Here is a 21,529-nt window from a genome sequence, read left to right on the forward strand (position 1 = left end):
TTTTAAAATAAGTGATCTATTTGGTCATTTCATAGCATTTAACTTCCGACTTTGAGTTGTAAGGGTTCGAGTATCCCTTCTACTCCTTATAATATATTTTGCTTATAAAAAAATAAAAAAAATTTGTCATCCATTTGATTAAAATTTGATTTGAGTTACTTAAAAGTTAAAACAATTGCAAGGATTACAATTATTGAGATCGACATTTGATTCAAATACAGGAAGGAATACAAAGAATTGAAAAAGCTTGAATATTAAGAAATCGAACTGAACTACACACGTGAGAAAAATTATTCAGACTTCTATAAGCAAATTAATTTAGACTTAAATGCAAATCTACTATTGAGAGAAATATATCAAGGTAAAATCACCAAAGATATCATAATTTATTTTAGTGATTGTTTTGGACATTAGGTTAAATAAAATGAATCGATTAGATTTGGTGTTGAAATTATTTTGACACTAGTGTCATTTTATCACAACTAATACAGATCAAATGACACTAATGTGTTAAACTTAATAATATGATATCATTGATAATTTTTTATCGGGTAATCGTCTTACAAAATTGATCGTTAGATTAAAATATATTACTTCTTTCGGATATAAGTATAAGTAAAATTCATTTTTTAGGTTTATTGAAAAAGTAATGTATCTAGTCAATAATATAGACCAAATACATTACTTTTTCAATGAATCTAAAAAATGAATTTTGCTTATAATTGTGTCCGAATGAAGTATATTATAACATATCATTTAGACAGATTTTTGTACTAATCTTCTATTTTTCAAGAAAAAAAGGAGGTTGATAATTTACCTTAGATTGAGGTAAGTAAATTTTGAGAAAAATTATTATTACATGAGAAATCTTTAATAAACCATTTGTATTAATTGAGAATTTATGGTCCGTTTGTTACGGATTAAAAAAATAGTGATTTTAATGTAAAATAATTGAGATTAGTTTTTAGAGATCTTTTGAAAAGTTGAATTTATTTTGTGTTTGTTTATTATAATAAAAATCATTTTTTAAAAATAAAATAATCTTTAATTTGTTTGGATACAACTTATAAAAATGATTTTTTTAATTACAAATAACTTTCTTCTTTTAACATTTCTTTTCTCCCTCTTTTAAAAAAATCTATTATTTTATAAGCTACTCTTAATAGCTTCTCATTTTTAGCTATTTTCTGATTATTTTTAGCTTCTGATTATTTTAAAAATCTATAACAAACAGATGCAAAATAATTAAAAGTGATTTTTTTCTTCTAAAATAAGCTATAACAATCGACCTCTTAATGTACATAGACTCTGTTAGGTAAAAATAAGCGATAAGTTAGCTGATAGCTGATGGCTTATAGTTTATAGCTGAAAAGCTAGTAGAATAAAATTAAAGTGTTTGACAAATTTAGCTCTTGTAAGTACAAAATGATATAAAAGTACACGATTAGTAGATAGTTATTATATTTTTAAAAAATAAAGAAATAATAAATAAAAATGATAAGGGTAAAAATGATAAAAATGTAAAAAATTATAAGCTACAAGCTCATACACTACTTGAAATAGCATCTCAAAAAATAATATAAGTAAATTAAAAAAGATCGTTACGAAACACTTCATATTTTTATCAAACAAAATTATAAACTCTAGTTTATTGGACTTACCAAGCACCGCACAGAGGAGAGGGAGTAAAAACAAGACCAGAGGGAGTACAAAGCTGGACTTAAGCCACTAGGTTCGGTACAGTACAGTGGTGAGGGGTTTGAAGCAAGGTGTTGTTCTGAGTTCTGAATGCAGACGACACAGACAAGTTAAGCAAGTGGTTAGGAGGAGTGAGTTAGAACCGACGTCGGACTTTTAACATCATGATTGCGACGGAAATTAGTCGTCTTAAACGCCTTTACTTTGCCCACAATTCATTATTCAACCTCATTGTAAGTAAATCATTGTTGAGCCATCTATCTTTTTTGGTAGCTGCAGTGTTTGGAACATACTGCATAATTATCAACCAGTGTTGCATGTAAGCTGTTTGCAAAAATGCCACTTGTTGTGTAGAAAAAAACACAGAATATTCAACTTGAAGCATGTCCTGGATAAATTAAAATGGGCTTAATTTCCACTTCTTGTTTTAACTGCTTTGAATTTTTTGAGGCTATTCAACTTATATGTAGACTACATGTTTACCCTTTTTGCTTGAAGTTTATATCTAGGTTTCTTTTCAGTTATTCTAAGTTAAGATTCTTTATTAATTCATGTCATTAGGCTTATAATGTCATTAGGTTCTACACATCAGAAGCATGTCAGTAATCTAAATAAAACTAACTTCCAAGAATCACATTTCATTGGTGTTCCATTTTTACCGGCCTTTGTTCGTCTTGTGCAGAGACCGGAGATTATTAATAATATATTTGCCGTTAAAAAAAAAAGTTTGAAATCACAAGTGCTGTTTGTTTATTTATTTAATCCATAGATGATCAATATGTGAATTTTCAACTGCTTGATCTGATGCCCGTCAGATTTATCAAGAACACATTTAAACATTAACTATTTTTTATTTTTTAATGTAGGTACTTGGAATTCGTAATCGGCTGGCAGAAAATGAGCATTTCTTTTTCCTCTATATCATCTTCTTCTGCTGTGGTGTCTTCGAAAAAATATGACGTTTTTCTTAGCTTCCGAGGTGAGGATACTCGCAGAAACTTCGCAAGCCATCTTTATGATGCTCTGAGTCAAAAGAAAGTTGAAACCTTTATAGACAACATTGAGCTTGAAAAAGGAGATGAGATCTCGCCAACACTCATCAAAGCCATTGAGGAGTCACATGTATCTATTGTCATCTTCTCACAAAACTATGCTTCGTCAAAATGGTGTTTGAATGAGCTCAAAAAGATTCTAGAATGCAAGAAATATAAGGAACAGATTGTGATTCCTGTTTTTTACTACATAGATCCATCACATATGAGAAAGCAGACCGGGAGTTACAACGAGATTCGAAGAACAATAATGATATGTTGCAGAAATGGAAAGCTGCTCTCACTGAGGCAGCTAGTTTAGTTGGTTGGGACTTTCAAAATTACAGGTAAATATAAGTAACTATCCTGCTTTCTACATATCATGATTTGTATGTTTCAAAAAGTATATGTAAACTCAATAACAACTTCATACCATGATTTTAAGCTAAGTTCACGATAGTATGCTTCATATTTATCCCCTTCTCCTTCACATCTATTTGACTTTAAATGTGAAAGATAGTGTGTTGCTTTCGTAACTTGGCCAAATTTGATTGTAAAATTAACCGGAAGATAAGGATGTTAAATCAGGACACAAGTTTTGTGATGACAGGGGACCCGTTTACTTCGACATTTCCTGTTTTTATTTTCAATTCAACTAATCTACATTAAAGACTAAATCCAATATTTTTATTCCAGTTTTCTTTTATGATTTTTTAAAACAGATATAGAATTTTGAGAAATTTTGAAAATGTCAATAAATAGTTTCCATTCTTTTCTGAAAATGCATTTTTTCTAGCTTGCCTTTTTATCTTTTCTGTATCACAATTATTCACTACACGAGTCTTTCATCTACTTGTTTGCAATTTAAAATGAACATAAATTTTAGAACATGAAAGTAAAAGAGACCATATTGTTTGGAGAAGTGAACGATGGCAGTTGATATGCTTTGCCATAGTTGACATCCTTCTGTTCTGACCTATCTAAGTCATCATTCACTTATCTCACAATTTTTCAATTCTGTACTATCCATCTGTTGGGTTATATTTGTACTTAACTACCTATGAACTCTTAATTTTTAAATTCTATACTATCTAAGTCATCATACATTCAATGCATAATTTTTTAGATTTTGCTTTAGAATTTCACTGCCGTGAAAAAATATACATTAATTATCTTCTGTGTCTTTGGTTTATCATTTCCTCAAATCCAAATTTTTGTTTCTTTTTTGCTCAACTAAACCACCCACACCATGTTGACCATAAAATATCTATACTACATATAGATATAATTTTCTTCAATTGTATGTGTTAGACTTGTAAAACTTTCTTCCCCTCTTTCATATTCTAGGACTGAATCAGACTTCATTAAGGGCATTGTCGAAGATGTTTTGCAGAAACTGAATCTTCGATACCAATATGAAATTAAGGGGCTTGTTGGAATTGAGAAGAATTTGGAAAAAATTGAATCAAAACTGAATATTGGGTCAAATGATGTGAGAGTCTTTGGAATATGGGGCATGGGTGGCATAGGAAAGACCACCCTTGCTGAGGCTTTATATGCTAAACTGCATTCCCAATTCGAAGGTCGTTGCTTCCTCAATGTAAAGGATGAATCAAACAAGTATGGACTTAATGTTGTACACAATAAATTTATTTCTACATTGTTAGAGGAAGATAATCTTCATCCTGAAGCACCCTACTTAGAAACCCCTTTCTCTGTGAGAAGGATTGCACGTAAAAAAGTTTTCATTCTGTTGGATAACGTGGAAAACGTAGAGCAAATAGAAGATCTTATCCTTAAAATTGATGGGTTGGGATCGGGTAGTAGGGTCATTATTACCACTAGAGATAAGAAAATATTAAGTCAGTTCAGTAAATGTGAAATATATGAGGTTAAGGAATTGAACAGACATGATTCTCTTCAGCTATTCAGAAAGTGTAATTTCCTATTGCCAAGGAAATCCTCTGGCTTTAAAAGTTTTAGGTGCTAAGCTGAGATCAAGAGGGAAAAAAGAATGGGAAAATGAATCGAGAAAGCTCCAAAACATTCCCAATAGGAAAATTTATGATGTCTTAAAATTGAATTATGATGATTTAGATCGTTGTCAAAAGGCCATATTTATTGACATTGCATGTTTTTTGAGAGGAGAAAATAAAGATTTTGTAATAGATCTATTGGAAGCTTCCGAGTTCTTTGCAATAAGTGGGATAAAAGACCTTTTAGATAAAGCTCTGATACAACTAAAACTAATTTGGCTATGGCGTTTGAAGGCGGCAGTTGATGGCATAGAAATGCATGATTTGTTACAAGAAATGGGACGGGATATTGTTAATCAGGAATCTAAAGATCCTGGAAAACGAAGTCGATTGTGGAAAGCTGAAGAAATATGTGATGTATTGAAAAAAAAACCAGGTAAGTAGACAGTGCATTTATTTCTATATCAAAACACATGTATGAGGTTATGAAATATAACAAGCAAAGTATTTATGACAACCTTTCAGAATTATTAATGTAATTTTTTGTTTTATAGGGAACTGAAGCTGTGGAAGGTATCACATTTGATGGTATGGATGTTGAGGATCTTTACTTAAAGTCTGATTCCTTTAGAAAGATGACAAACTTGAGATATCTTAAAATATATAAAGCATTTCATGGGAGCACATGCAATGTGTACTTTCCCGACGGTCTTGAGTGGCTTTCTGATAAATTGAGGTACCTTCGATGGGATGGATACTGCCTTGAGTCTTTGCCAGCAACCTTTTGTGCTGAAATGCTTATAGAGCTTAGCATGACTCATAGCAAGCTTAAGAAGCTATGGGACGGAGTTCAGGTACAAACGTGTTTTGATTTACTTGTTAATTTGTAGAGGTACAATAGAAAGTTTGATGCTCATTCACAAAATTGCGCCAAAGCTAGGATGGCACACCTCTATTTATGCTTAATTAGGTTTATTTTCTCTTTTAATCAATACTCATGCATGATTTCAAATTTGATGGTTTCTCTGCAATGCCGTGTTTATTTGTTGTTGCAGAATCTTGTGAATTTAAAGTCAATTATGCTTGAATACTCCAGAGATCTAATTGAGATCCCAGACTTATCTAGGGCCACAAATCTTGCAACGGTGTTTCTCTGTGAATGTGAAAGCTTGTGTCAGCTCCATCCATCTGTTTTATCTCTCCCCCGACTTAAACATCTTGATTTAAGAGGTTGCATAAAGATTGAAACCCTTAGAACCAACATTCATTCAAAATCTCTCCGCGAACTATCACTCGATGGTTGTTCATCTCTCACGGAATTTTCGGTGACTTCGGTGGAAATGACACATTTGTCCTTACGTGGCACTGCTATAAATGAACTGTTTTCATCAATTTGGAGTAATAGCAAACTTACTTTTCTTTACCTAACTGGATGTAGCAAGCTTAACATTGTTGGGAGGAATTTATCAAATGATTATGGACTGGGGTTTGTTACAGAACTAGACCTTTTTGGGTGCACAAAAATCAATGCATTGAGTCTATGGTTCATCCTTGATGGCATGCAGTCTTTAATACGGCTAACATTGAAAGAGTGTTGCAACTTAGAAGGTCTCCCTGGGAACATCCAAAACCATTCAATGCTTGAATGGTTTGTGTTAGATGATTGCAGAAAACTTGTGTCTCTAACAGAACTTCTGCCATCCCTGCTATATTTGAAAGCCGTTAATTGCACTTACCTGGACACAGATTCTTCTCAACATTCATTGCTTGAGAACATGTTAGTAATCTTCTCTGAATACAGTTATGATGCAGATGAAGGTGTTGATGATTTCTCTTTCTTGCCAGGAGCACAAGTTCCTTCCAAATTTGATTTTCAAACAACAGAGGCTTCAATTAGTATTCCTCCTATTCCAAAATCCGACTTGCATGGTTTCATATTTTGCATCATTCTTTCTGAGGGCTTCAATGTTTATCACCATTCCCTTCATTGTACCATCTTTGAACATGGCAAAGAAGTAGACAGACGTCGTATTAATCACAATTATCTTGGGACAACGGACAGGAAAGTGGAAGTTATGATTGCAAGTTATCATTTAAATTCATACTTCAAGGTCTCAATGAACAATATTGGTGGTCAACAGACGGGATAAAGGGGTGTGGGGTCTTACCTGTATATGCTGTAGCATGTGAGTTGGCGCTGGATGGCAGTAGTATCATTAGTAAGGAAATTGGTAAATTAAAATCCAGTGCTCAAGACTTTGATGAGTTTGATTTGCGTTTGGAAAATGATATTGATGAGTTACAGCCTAGAGCAACTGGAGGTGAAGTCAGAAGTTCTAACAATGAAAATGAAGATGACCAAGAACAACCTTCTCATTCTCACAAAGAAGAGGAACAACCTTCTTGTTCAATTGGTATGAAACTTTTCACACATTTTCTAATTATAGATTCCATAGTAGTTTATTTATTTATTTATTTATTTTTATAGAAAGAGTTTAATCCTTCAAATGAATAATTCTTTTACAATTCTCCTGATTCTAGAAAATAATGCTCAATGTATTGCAATAACTTTGTGCTGGAACAACAAATTGGACAGGTATTTTGTTGAGGCGCTTGTTAAGAGGATCAAAAGAATAATACAAGTAAGAAATGTTTCGTAGTCTCAGAAATATCCATTACATTCACTCAGAAATATCCGTTGATGCAATAGACTGGTGATATCAAGCTCTGCTGGTAATAAATTCATCTTTCAAATTCCGAAGTGCAGTGGTGCGTTGCTTTTTACTTTCACCATTGCAGAAAATTTCCTAACTTAATTCAGTTGTTTGTTTTGTGTTGTGTGTTTGTTGGTATTAATTAATGTAATCCTGTTTGTATTTCTTGGTACTTTAAGGCCTCTTTCTTCAAACATCTTCCACTTTATATATGCTTTGTAGCACGAATGCTATTTTATGGGAATTGAGTTGATTCATACTGTCTACTTTCTTGGGTAGAATGAAAATGGATCTAAAGAGAAGTTTCTAAATGGTGGTTCGGTTGGGTCATGAAGGGAGATACTTACATTGGACTAAGAATAATAAATTGAACACCACAGTTTAAGGCAAAATCTAATTTCAGAAATTGTAAAGAATAAAGGAACCTAAATTGTAAAATTAGAAATAATGGGGGACTAAAATCCAAAAATTAAGAAAATAAGGAGATGAAAACTGCAATTAAGGTTAGAAAGAAATGGAACTTTATGTAACAACTATTTAATTTAATATAGGAAATTAGATTTACACTATATATGCATCAATGTTTTTCTATATATCCTCTTTTAGCCATTTGTTATTCTGCCGGCTTCTTCCATATTTATTTATGCATCTGACCACATATTGACAAAGGGTCACTATCTCTAATGCATCTTTCTTTGTATAATTGCTATATTTTAATTTTTTGATAGAAAGTAGATAAGAACACAAAGTCAATATTGTTATTGTTATTTATATATATTTATGTTATTATAATCTGCAATGAAGCCTCAATGGAACAACTATTTAATTTATTATAGTAACTTAGATTTACACTATATGCATCAATGTTTTTCTATTCACACTATAGACTATGCATCTGGCTACATATTCACACTGAAGCCATTTATAATGTAAAACGAAACTTCCTTGAAGCACATCCTTCATTTATTTAAATCTCCCCAAAATTTATTTCAGCAGAAGCTAAGCCCTGGGACTGTGACTGTACACTCTTTTTCTCGTCTATCGCAAGAAACTGGATTCTAACTTTGGTATGATCTTTTTCTTCTAAATTTTAGTTTAACTAGTGAATATCTAAGTTAGTTTCTGAAATTATAGGAAGTTTAGGTAATTGGCAAGTTTTTTTTTGTGACAGAAGGTAATTGGCAAGTTGATCCTTGAATTTGAAAACAATATACCTTGTGTTGTAAAATATTTCAAATTAGTCATCAAATTGAGTAACGAAGAACAAATTTTTCCTCAAGAATTATTTATGCATGTCAAATTAATTAGTCTTCATATTTATTTACTAAAACTCAAAACTAGAATGACCTTATAGTTCTTAGAAATTAATCTAACTTCACCCTAAAATTTCACTTACCAAAATGGAATATCACTCTTAATTTAACCCCTATTAGCACAAATATAACACAAGATTCTTTCAAATAATATCTCACTAATTTGACCACTTCTTATTTATGCCCCATTTTTCCTGACAGAGAAATGATTAAGGACAAAAATTGTTCCTCAATCGAACTCGGGTTCTTCCGAATGATTCGTCGTAGGGAGAGCTCATTAGCCACTTAGTTACTCAATGCTATGTTATGTATCTTACTCTTTGAAGCACTCATTATTCTCAATCACTGGGTCATAATTGTATACCATCTATCTTTTTTCGTAGTTGCAGTGTTTGGAACATATACTGCATAGTTATCAACCTGTGTTGCCTGTAAGTTGTTTACAAAAATGCCACTTGTTGTGTAGGAAAAACAAAGAATACTCAACTTGAATTTTTTGAGGCAATTGAACTTATTGTATAATTACACACTGTTAGGCTATTTGTGCTAATTTTATATGTAGACTACATGTTTACCCTTTTTGCTTGAATTGAACTCGAGCTTTTTTTTTTATCTAGGTTGCTTTTCAGTTATTCTAAGTTAAGATTCTTTATTAATTCATGTCATTAGATATTTAATGTCTATTAATTTACCGAGTTTTTTATGATCAAGTTGACTGGCTATCTTTTAGGATCACAGACGGCTTAAAATCACATGTGCTGTTTATTTATTCAATCCATAGATGCCTGTAATTTTATATGTAGACTACATGTTTACCCTTTTTGCTTGAATTGAACTCGAGCTTTTTTTTTTATCTAGGTTGCTTTTCAGTTATTCTAAGTTAAGATTCTTTATTAATTCATGTCATTAGATATTTAATGTCTATTAATTTACCGAGTTTTTTATGATCAAGTTGACTGGCTATCTTTTAGGATCACAGACGGCTTAAAATCACATGTGCTGTTTATTTATTCAATCCATAGATGCGCAATATGTGAACTTTGATATGCTTGATCTCATGTCAATCAGATTTATAAATCCCAATATGAGAACGAATGCCGGTCAAAAGTATCACTGAAAACAAGTATCACTATCAAGAACATATTTAAACATTAACTATTTTTTATTTTTTAATGTAGGCACTTGGAATTCGTAATCGCTAAGCAGAAAATGAGCAGTGCTTTTTCCTCTATATCTTCTTCTTCAGTCGTGTCTTCGAAAAAATATGACGTTTTTCTTAGCTTTAGAGGTGAGGATACTCGCAGAAACTTCACAAGCCATCTTTATGATGCTCTGAGTCGAAAGAAAGTTGCAACCTTTATAGACAACAATGAACTTGAAAAAGGAGACGAGATATCTCCAGCACTCATCAAAGCCATTGAAGAGTCACATGCATCTATTATCATCTTCTCAGAAAACTATGCTACCTCAAAATGGTGCTTGAATGAGCTAAAAAAGATTCTAGAATGCAAGAAATATAAGGAACAGATTGTGATACCTGTTTTTTACAACATAGATCCATCACATGTGAGGAAGCAGACCGGGAGTTACAAGCAAGCCTTTGCAAAACATAAGCAAGATTTGAAGCACAATATTGGCACGTTGCAGAAGTGGAAAGATGCTCTCACTGAGGCAGCTAATTTAGTAGGTTGGGACTCTGAAAATTACAGGTAAATAAAATGAGCTATCCAGCTTTCTTCATGTCATGTCTTGTATGTTTCCAAAATTCCATGTAAACTCAACAAACTACTTAGTATGATGTGCATGGCTTGTTACAAAATTAACCCTGGAAATAAATTAAACCAGGGTTATTATACAGGTTTAGAAAACAGGTTTACCTAATTTCCGCCAGTTCTAAACCTGTTTTCTCTTTGCCTCTCTTTTCATTGCTTCGGCCGTTGTTCTACTACTTCTTTGATTTTAAGCTACGAAGGTAAAGAGAGGCAACCCTATAGAAGCAAACAGGTTTAGAACTGGCAGAAATTGTCTTGGTGACAAGTGTTTCTCAAGAAGGATTTATCTCAAGTAAGTTGTCCCAGGAACTATGACATGAGCAACAATAAAAAATTCAACAATAGCAATTCCCAAGTGTCATGCTTAGGAGGCAAGTCCATCCATTTGAGCATAACTTTAGTAACTAGAATACTTCCTCTGTTGATCATCGTCCTAGGCAAAATAGCCGCATGTTCAACATGTAAGAAGATTATCATATATCCCTCAATCGGAAACACAACCCCTTCTGCTTGCGGTCGGTGATCTCCTGAGATGAGAGATGATGTATCCCTCTATCTCGTGGACCCTGACTTCTCTATTTAGGTCGAGTCGCTGGTTTAGGGTTGCATCTGGTTCCCCCTTTCTCATGTGCTTCTTTAGATCCATGGATCATAACTGAGTCACTGTTTCTGCTGCGACCCATAGGGTTTGACTCGGATCCATTAACTTTGGGCTGTGAACCCCACTCCTGGACCTCCCCCTAAACCACACATGCGAGATTCATTAAATGTGTACGTGAAATGTACTGTGCATCTGGAACATGGGCGGATCCAAATTTACTGTTGTCCAATAATGACGCGGTTACACGCATTAATCAATCGTGGTCATTGATTTGAGATCTGACGGTTCGGATTTAAAATACAGTTTTATACTGTAAAATGATCTCAGCCGTCGATCAGAGATCGGATGGCCAAAATCAGTTACAGCAGGGTGCTGTAACTGGAGGAAATCCTGCTCCAACATGGGCTATCAAGCGTTTAAACTTGATATACTCTTCTACACCCTCATGGTAACGATGTTAACTGCTCAAACACATCTCCTTCTCGGATACATTGAATGTTATTTGAACAACTTTTTTAGACAACTTTGGGACAACTTTTCTTTTCCTCTTTTCTTATTGGACAAAAATAATGGAGAGAGAAAAATGAAGAGAGAGAATAAGGATATAATGTGAGTATGACAGAGAAAGTTGTCAAAACATCGTCTAAAAAAGTTTTTCAAATAACATTTCTCCATCTCCAGTAGTGCATCTTTGGAAAATACCCTGGTCATATCAATCTCCTCATATAGCAAAGCCTTGAAGAAAATGGACCGTAGACCCTTGTTGTAAAAACATGTGCAAGTATAGACCGTCAAAGTCAAAACTTATAGCAAATGATAAGAATGAGATCGTCCCCACAAAGATTGTTCAAGGGAACTTATTTCATTCAACACACAAAATAGATAGATTTTAAGCTTACGAGCATAAAGGTAACCAAATAACATTTTAGGGTTTCAAAAGTTAAAAGAAAATTAATTGAACATGTTTTTAGATCAAAGTTAAAAAGATGTTAAAATAATGATTCATTCAACTACAATCTAATGCCTGTGACATGTGGTGTCATGTCATCTGTGAGCAAAACTAAACCTCGTGGTGTTTGTCAACAATGTAAACATATGAAATGGCGGATAAGTTGTTCTTATGTCTATGTTGGTTTAATTCATTTCACTTTAGTTAAAGTTTACTTTGTATCTCATTATGGCCTTCATGCTTATTTCTAAGTCATTAAGTAATAGTAATGTGTCTAGCCTCTACTTAACCATATTAGTTATCAAAATCCATTTATTACTAGATGTCTCATAATAATAATCATAAGGTTATTCTAGTGAGGAACCAATAAAACTATGTCTCAAGAGTATGGATTCTAATGAACTAGAATAGAATCCGTCACAAAAGAGAAATTATGTAAAGAGAAATTGAGAGTTTTTGAGAGAAGAATATTTCTTTTCAGATGAGACACAATGCCTTTAAATACAATCATGAAGACTAAAAATGTAAAGTGACATAAGGTAAACTATCATTTAAAATAAAATCTATATATCATATCATTTTAGAGACATGATCTGTTGACACTAGATGCCCAAATGATTTTCAATTTCTTTAAAAAAAAATTATGGATGATTTATATGATATAAAATTTCAATCAAACGGTGAATTTTGTAAAATTCGTATCCGTTATAATAATATTCACGATTTGTGCACGGACCTAATGATCTAAATCATCATATATGCTTGTAGTTGTAACCTGCATACATTTATCACAGTTTTCAAAATATGAAATAACCATCTGTTGGGTTATATTTGTACTTCTGAACTCTTAGTATTAATAATACGTGCATCATAACATTTAGCTAGCATATTTTATTTAATTTTTTCGAATTTCAATTTAGGATTTCACTTCCTAGAATAAAATAGACAATAATTATCTTTTTCGTCTTTGGTTTTATATTTCCTCAAACTTAATTTTTGTTTCTTCCCTGTTCTACTAACTACTAAGCCACTGCCACCATATTCAGTGAATATTAAGAGGGGAACATTGTTCACCATACATTTTATATACTAATCATATAGATATATTTTTCACGTACCGTATTTGATAGACTTATAAAACCTTGTTCCCCTTTTTCATATGCTAGGAATGAATCAATCTTCATTAAGGAGATTGTCAAAGATGTTTTGCGGAAACTGAACCTTAGATACCAATATGAAATTAAGGGGCTTGTTGGAATTGAGAAGAATTTTGAACAAATTGAATCAATACTGAAAATTGGGTCAAATGATGTTAGTGTCCTTGGAAAACGGCGCATGGTTGGCTCAGGAATGAAATCCTTTGCTAAAGCTATAAATACTATTGTTATGATCAAAGAACGCCTTTCCTTACTCAATGAAATGGATGAATCAAACATCTATGGACTTAATGTTGTACACAATAAATTTTTTCCTACATTGTCAGAGGATGGGTCAAATGAATTTAGAGTCCTTGGAATATGGGGGATGGGTGGCATAGGAAAGACCACCCTTGCTAAGGCTTTATATGCTAAACACTATTCCCAATTTGAAGGCAGTTGCTTCCTCAATGTAACGGATGAATCAAACAAGTATGGACTTAATGTTGTACACAATAAATTTATTTCTACACTGTTAGAGGAAGAAAATCTTCGTTCTGATGCACCCTACTTAGAAGCCCCTTTCTCTGTGAGAAGGATTGCACGTAAAAAAGTTTTCATTGTGTTGGATAACGTGGAAACCGTAGAGCAAATAGAAGATCTTATCCTTAAAATTGATGGGCTGGGACCGGGTAGTAGGGTCATTATTACAACTAGAGATAAGCAAATATTAAGCAGGTTCAGTAAATGTGAAATATATGAGGTTAAGGAATTGAGCAAACATGATTCTCTTCAGCTATTCAGTTTGACTGTCTTTGGAGAAAAACATCCTAAAATTGGATATGAAGATCTATCAGAAAGTGTAATTGCCTATTGCCACGGAAATCCTCTGGCTTTAAAAGTTTTAGGTGCAAATCTCAGTTTAAGAGGCAAAGAAGCATGGGAAAGTGAATTGAAAAAGCTCCAAAAGATTCCCAATGGGAAAATTTTTAGTGTGTTAAAATTGAGTTATGATGACTTAGATTGTTTTCAAAAGGCCATTTTTCTAGATATTGCATGTTTTTTGAGAGGAGAAAATAAAGATTTCGTAATAAGTCTATTGGAAGCTTGTGAGTTCTTTGCAATAATTGGGATAGAAGTCCTTCTCGATAAAGCTCTCATACAACTAAAACCAATTTGGGTTTCCGGGTGGGAAATTGATAGTATAGAAATGCATGATTTGTTACAAGAAATGGGACGGGATATTGTTAATCAAGAATCTATTGATCCTGGAAAACGAAGTCGATTGTGGAAAGCTGAAGAAATATCTGATGTATTAAAAAAAAACAAGGTAAGTAGAAAATGCATTTACTTCTATATGAAAACACATGTACGTGGTTAGTTATGAAATATAACAAGCTAAGTATATATGGCATCATTTCCTAACTATTATTCTAACTTTTGTTTATTAGGGAACTGAAGCTGTGGAAGTTATAACATTTGATAGCACAGAAGTTGAGGATCTTTACTTAAAGTCTGATTCCTTTAGAAAGATGACAAACTTAAGATATCTTAAAATCTATAATGCATCTGATGGGAGTACATGCAATGTGTACTTTCCCGATGGTCTTGAGTGGCTTTCGGATAAACTGAGGTACCTTTGTTGGGAAGGATACTGCCTTGAGTATTTGCCATCAACCTTTTGTGCTGAAATGCTTGTACAGCTTGACATGCGTAATAGCAAGCTTAAAAAGCTATGGGATGGAGTTCAGGTACAAATGTGTTTCAATATGCTTGTTAACTTGTAGAGGCACAATAGAAAGTTTAATGCTTTTTCACAAAATTGCACCTAAGCTAGGATGGCACGCTCGATTTATCCTTAAGTATTTTTAGTTTATCTATTAATCAATACTCATGCATGATTATGAATTTAATGGTCTCTCTGCAATGCCATGTTTATTTCTTGTTGCAGAATCTTGTGAATTTAATTTCAATTGTGTTTAGCTTCTCCAAAGATCTGATTGAGATCCCAGACTTATCTCGGGCTACAAATCTTCAATATATATATCTCAACGAATGTGAAAGTTTGTGTCAGCTCCATCCATCCATTTTATCTCTCCCCCGCCTTGGAGAGCTAGATTTAGGAGGTTGCATAAAGCTTCAAAGCCTTAAAACCAACATTCATTCAACATCTCTCCGTAAACTTTTTCTCACTGTTTGTTCATCTCTCACGGAATTTTCGGTGACATCGGAGGAAATGACACATTTGTACTTATGTGGCACCGCTATACATGAATTGTCTTCATCAATTTGGAGAAATAGCAAACTTGTTTTTCTTGATCTAAGTGAATGTAACAAGCTTAACATTGTTGGGAATAAGTTATCAAATGATCATGGACTGGGGTCTGTTACAGAACTAGACCTTTCTGGGTGCTCAGAAATCGATGCATTGAGTCTGCAGTTCATCCTTGATGGCTTACAGTCTTTAAACCAGCTAAAATTGAAAAGGTGTTGCAACTTAGAATGTCTCCCTGACAACATCCAAAACCATTCAATGCTAAAATGGCTTGAATTAGATGATTGTAAGAAACTTGTGTCTCTAACAGAGCTTCCGCCATCCGTGCTATATTTGAGTGCCGTTAATTGCACTTACCTGGACAATTGCACTTACCTGGACACAGACTTCACTCAACAGTCAATTATTGAGAACATGATACAAACCCGCTTTATAGATGGTATTGAGGGTTTCTTGTTCTTGCCAGGAGCACAAGTTCCTTGCATGTTTGATTTTCAGAAAATGGAGGCTTCAATAACAATTTCTCCTATTCCAAAATCTGACTTGGATGCCTTCATATTTTGCATCATTCTTTCTGAGGGCTTCAATTCGAACAACTATGACCTTCATTGTATTATCTTTGAACATGACAAAGAAGTCGACAGATGCCGTATTAGTCACAATTATCATGGGACATTAATTTCAGATCATGCATTGATATGTTGGCATGTTTGCAACAAACAAGAAAGTGGAAGTTATGATTTTTGCAACCTATCATTTCAATTCATAGTTCAAGATAACGAGGAAAAATTGCGGTGGTCAACAGAGTGGATAAAGGGGTGTGGGGTCTCACCTCTATATATCTATGAACGTGAGTTGGAGATGGATGGTGGTAGTAAAATTGTTGATTTAAAATTGAAGTCCAAGGCTCAAGACTTTGCTGAATCTGATTGGCATTTGAAAAAGGATATTGATGAGTTACAGACTAGATCCATTGAAGGTGAAGCGAGAAGCTCTAACAATGAATATGACCAGGAACAACCTTCTTATTCTCGCAAAGAAGAGGAACAACTTTCTTTTAGTAGACCTCCTATTAAACATGTCTATATTAAACGCAGGAGGACCAAGTAATTAGACCCAAGTGTATGTAATTGTATTCCTGTATCTATTTCTTTAAGTTACTTGCTGATGATGTATCAATAATATTCCCAATATCATTCTATCGATTACATTCCCAATATCAAAGAACTATTACCTTCTCATTCAATCATTATGAAACTTTTCACCCACTTTCTAATTATACATTCCATATAGTTTTTTTTTTTTTTTTTTTTATAGAAAGTGTTCGATCCTTCAAATGAAGAATTGTTTAAAATTCTTGCGTTCTAGAAAATAATGACCATTGTATTGTAATAACTTTGTGCTGGAATAACACATTGGACATGCCTTTTGTTGAGGCAGTTGTTAAGAGGGTCAAAAGAATCATACCAGTTAGAAGTGTTTTGTGATCTCTTTCACCTGTTTCTCAAGCAAAATGAGTACAACATCATCACATTCATTCAACAATATCAGGCGGTGGTGCAGTAGACTGGTGATATCAAGCTGTGTGGTACTAAATTAATCATTTAAAGGCAAAACTCTAGAACTATAGTGGTGTTTCATATGTTCTCATTTTGTTCACTTTACTTGGCAGGATCTCTCAAAGCTAAACAGAAATCCAGCAAAAGTTTTTTGAGTGGTCATGCTTTAGAAGGTTGCTTTCAACCTCATAAATGCGTCCCTATTAAGGTATAACAATGAACTGATGTAGATGACGCGGCTCTTTTGGTTTTAATACCATTTCTTGAACGTAAGCTCTCGCACAGGATCTGTTCAACAAGGAGTTTGTGTTTGAAATTATTGTGGACTTTCTCTACATGCCAAAATTTCATTGTCTCCATTCTCTTTGTGCAGTTGTTTCCGGTAGTAGTCCAGCCTATATAAGACCAGTGCTAGCATCTTACCAGGGATGTGAAATTCAAGATGAATTTATTAGGCGTTCGAAGGATCATCAGAGGTAAACATTTGATGTTTTGTAGTTTTTAAGTTGTGTCCTCTCACCTTCCTCTCGTTTCTGGGATGGTGGGAATGGATTTGGGAATTTGTTTGTTTTGCTTTTATCTTTTTGTTCCATCGATTTACATTGATGTTCTATGTTTCAAAGGACTCCTTGTTCCTTCCATCAGACATTTTTTTTAAAAAAAAGAAACCCGAGTAGGGCAAATTAGTATTTATTAAAGTCACACTGATGACTAGTTTACAACTGTTTCCGAGGAGATTTGAATTTCATCACTTGAAGTTACAAAGTCAAACTCTTATCACTGAGCTGACACACTTCGTAAACCCATTAGACATTGGATGTGAAGTGTTAAATTTGTTGAGCCAGTTTACTTTTCCCCTAATAATACTCTGGTGAAATCCGTTAATAGATCAACTATAATTTGATCATACTTTAGTGGCTGAAGGTTTCTTTTGTTCATATATAAGTATAAATAGTTGTAATTAACTTGGTATAGTCCACTTAACCTTTTTGTTAATGTTTCCAAATGATTCAGGATAATACAAGAACAGAAGCAGCTTGGTCGCTTCTGTAAAATTGACGCCAGAATAACATTACGCCAGATAATTGTACCGAAGATAGCAAATGAAAATATTGGACTTCAAATAGTTCTAGACAGAACATAGATATGTTTTCAGGAAGTCTCCGTCAAATTTTTCCGCTGATTGCATTGCTAGAAGACATATTGATCCGAGGAAGAATATCTCTTTCTGTCTTTACAAATGAACTGTTGTTATTGTTTCTTGTAAAGTTTGGTTCATAAATTCATAATCTGCATCACAATGCCGTTTCTGCAGTTGACATATTAAAGGTATAGTTATCTTTTACACTTCTATTTGACATTTAGGGCACTACTTTTTACCCCTAAAATCATTTTGGGGTTGGATTGTTGATTTAATAGAGGCACAGATCTTTTTGAAATATTCATAAAGTCAGAGACCTATTTGAAAATGTATTACAGAGTCAGGGACTAATTTGGTAGTTTACTCTTGCTAAATATATGGGGTCATTTGATCATTCTTTGAAACTTTGGGATTCTCCACCTCCTCAGATTTCAGTTGATGAGTTACTTGCTGTTGCTGCTGGAATAGTTATGGATAAATTTGACATAGATTGTTTGTTTTCATTTTTCCATGATTGAAAGGAAAAAAAAAACACAAATAAACTAGTGGGGCATTGGTCTATTATGTCATCCATTTTGGTTAAGTTTTTCAATGATTGACATAGTGTGTAGCAGTGTAGGATTGTTAGTTTATTTTTTCTTTCACCTAATTTGATTGAAAAGTCTGCATGTGTTTTTGGTTAACTTTTTACCTAATATGGATTAAAAATTACCAAACTTGCATAGATTAATCTTAAAAGTCACTACTATAATTTTTTCATAAATAATTAATCCTATTATAATAACTTCGGTATTTTTCTGTAATAATAAAATAGAAGTAAGAATCAAAGTACTGAGATAGCGCGAATCTCTTCTAGTTTAACCAAGACTCAAAAATTTATAATAATAATAATAATAATAATAATAATAAAATAGAAGCAAGACTCAAAAATCTATTTAAAATTCGTTGAACCACCTAAGGAATGTGTGGTTAAGAATTCTACATTTAAAATATGGAGATATAACAAGAACTCACATGTTGTAACCAAAAAAAAAAAAGAACTCACATGTGAATCACAAAGCTAAAAATGCAACCCCAAACAAAACTCTGAACTATTATGTCGTTGTCCTCCATTATTGCAAAATTACAAAACTAAACTTCAAGATGAAAATTCGAAATTAAAATGAGTTGTGGAAATTGGAAATATCATAAAATGCCAAAGACTATGAGGTTTCTTCCAAACAAATTGAAGTCTTTGTAGAAAGATGACACTGGCCTCTATTTGGAAAGTAGAATGAATAACTAGATATTTTGTTTCATCGACCTTGATTGCCTACAAACAATAGTAGATTTACGCAATTCTACAATGTAATGTAGGTGATCTCGGTCGTTAATTTGAAATCAAAAGGCTTAAATTATATAGTCATTATAATAACTAAAATTTGTTGACTATTGAATTTAAAATTGAACTGCTAAGATTTGTAACTGTGTTACGAAATAATCCAAAGTTCCATTATGTGTTTTTTATTTTTTTATTTTATTGTTTATAGTTACTCTTTCCGTTCCTTTTTAAATGTCGTTTAATAGATTTTTTTGTTTCTATTTAAGTGTTGTTTTGATTGTTTAAGGTATAATTTATCAATTATACCCTGTATATTATTCTGAGTTTTCGGTATATAGCATAATTATCATGTTGGTTGGTTCTTTAGCAAGGAAAGGACATAGGGTTGAAACTTTATATTCATGTTTTCATGATTTATTTTTTAATTTTCAGATTTATCATCTTAAATGTCACATTATTGTCATCTTAGTCAAGGTTACATGTGGTAAGGACTGTTACTAAGATTTTGATGACATAAGGACGAATCTAATAATTATAGTATGAAAAACGTAGGGCCAAAATTGTATCATCATTAAAACGTGACGTAACACTTACCGGCGGTCAGGACCTCCACAAAGTAAAGAGACAGTCTGACACGTTTTTTGTCAACTTACCAGCAGCCAAGACCGCCGCAAAATTATATATTTATTGTTTTAAAAAAATTATTTATTTTAATTATGTTGCATATCATTGGTTTTTACTCAAATTAAGGAAACAATGACACTGAGATACCAGCAAGTTTCTTAGCACACAACCTTGGCTTAGATTTCTTCAAAATTGGTCCATTTGGAGCTTCAATTTCATCAAAACCATTTTCAATATCAAATGGTGAACGAACAGCAACAGTGATTTTCTTTAGAGTACTGAACTCAAGATGCATCTATTTAGCAATCTCACTCTGCAAAATCAAAAACCACCAAAAAATATTACAAAACTAACAATAAAATCAATTGAAACAAAAATTCACAAATTGAATCAATACTAAAAAATTTCTTGCAATTGAGTGTATAATAACACGTACTTCTTCTCTAATCATTGTGGAGACATTGAAAAGCTATTCCAAAAAATTATTTATTTTAATTAAAAATATAACTATTAGCATAAATACACAATAACTTCTAAATATAAGTATAATATGATAAACTCTAACATTGTATAATATAAACACTAAAAAATACTTACAAGAGTTAAGACCAAAGGTAGGATGATGAAGAACCAACACTAGAAAAAAATTGGAGAAAAAAACTTAGAGAGATGTTGGAGAAAATTGTAGAGAGAGATTAAAATTGTGTAAATGAAATGAGATGGAAGGAATGAAATGAATGGGAAGGAATCAACATCCTGCAACGTGTGATCTAATGGTTTTTTCTTTCTTAATTAGCTTCACTTACCGGCGGCCAAGGTCGTCGCTAGGTGCTGGAACAATTTTCAAGACCCGTAAGCTTGTTTTTTGCGGCGGTTTAGGCCGTCGGTAAGTGGGTAATTCGTTCCAGAAATAACATTTTTTTATTTTGTGGCCGTTTTTTTTTTCCAGTTTGCGGTGGCTTAGGTGGTCACAAACTTACTGGTGGCCAAAACGTCCAGTAAGTTAATATTAAATCTGTCAAAAAAATCATGTATTCTTGTAGTGAGAGAGAAAAATAGAGAAAGACAATGAGTGTGTGTCGATATGCAGTGAGATTGCGAGGCGAACAAAAATGCAGACATGCATTGATGAGAAAGTAGTACAAATTAAGGTAGTTTGACAGAGAATCTGATACTTGATATTATTAAAGGATACATCGCAGAGAGAGAATTTGATCATTGATACTTACATATATCAATTAGCATCTATATCAAATATTATTGTACTTGTACAACAATTCCTATTTGATACTTGATATACAGTTATACGTTCAGCAAGAAAGAATAAAAAGCAATAGACAAAAATAAGAATTTTAGTATATTTTTTTTGTTGGGCTTAATAATCCCCTAAAAAAAATTATTTTGAGAACTAAATTTTAA

General features: G+C 32.9%; 1 long non-coding RNA gene and 1 pseudogene across 1 annotated transcript; both read left to right on the forward strand.

Moving 5' to 3' along the window:
• The first annotated feature begins 1,723 nt into the window (after positions 1-1,723).
• LOC123915163 lies at positions 1,724-16,575 on the forward strand (annotated as a pseudogene).
• Positions 16,576-16,941: 366 nt separating this feature from the next.
• LOC123912919 lies at positions 16,942-18,231 on the forward strand. Its single transcript, XR_006811485.1, has 4 exons — positions 16,942-17,053; positions 17,138-17,232; positions 17,398-17,500; positions 18,039-18,231. It is a non-coding gene; the product is annotated as an uncharacterized LOC123912919 (long non-coding RNA).
• The last annotated feature ends 3,298 nt before the right edge of the window (positions 18,232-21,529 follow it).

This window comes from Trifolium pratense, linkage group LG3 (assembly GCF_020283565.1).
Source record: "Trifolium pratense cultivar HEN17-A07 linkage group LG3, ARS_RC_1.1, whole genome shotgun sequence".
Lineage (NCBI taxonomy): Eukaryota > Viridiplantae > Streptophyta > Magnoliopsida > Fabales > Fabaceae > Trifolium > Trifolium pratense.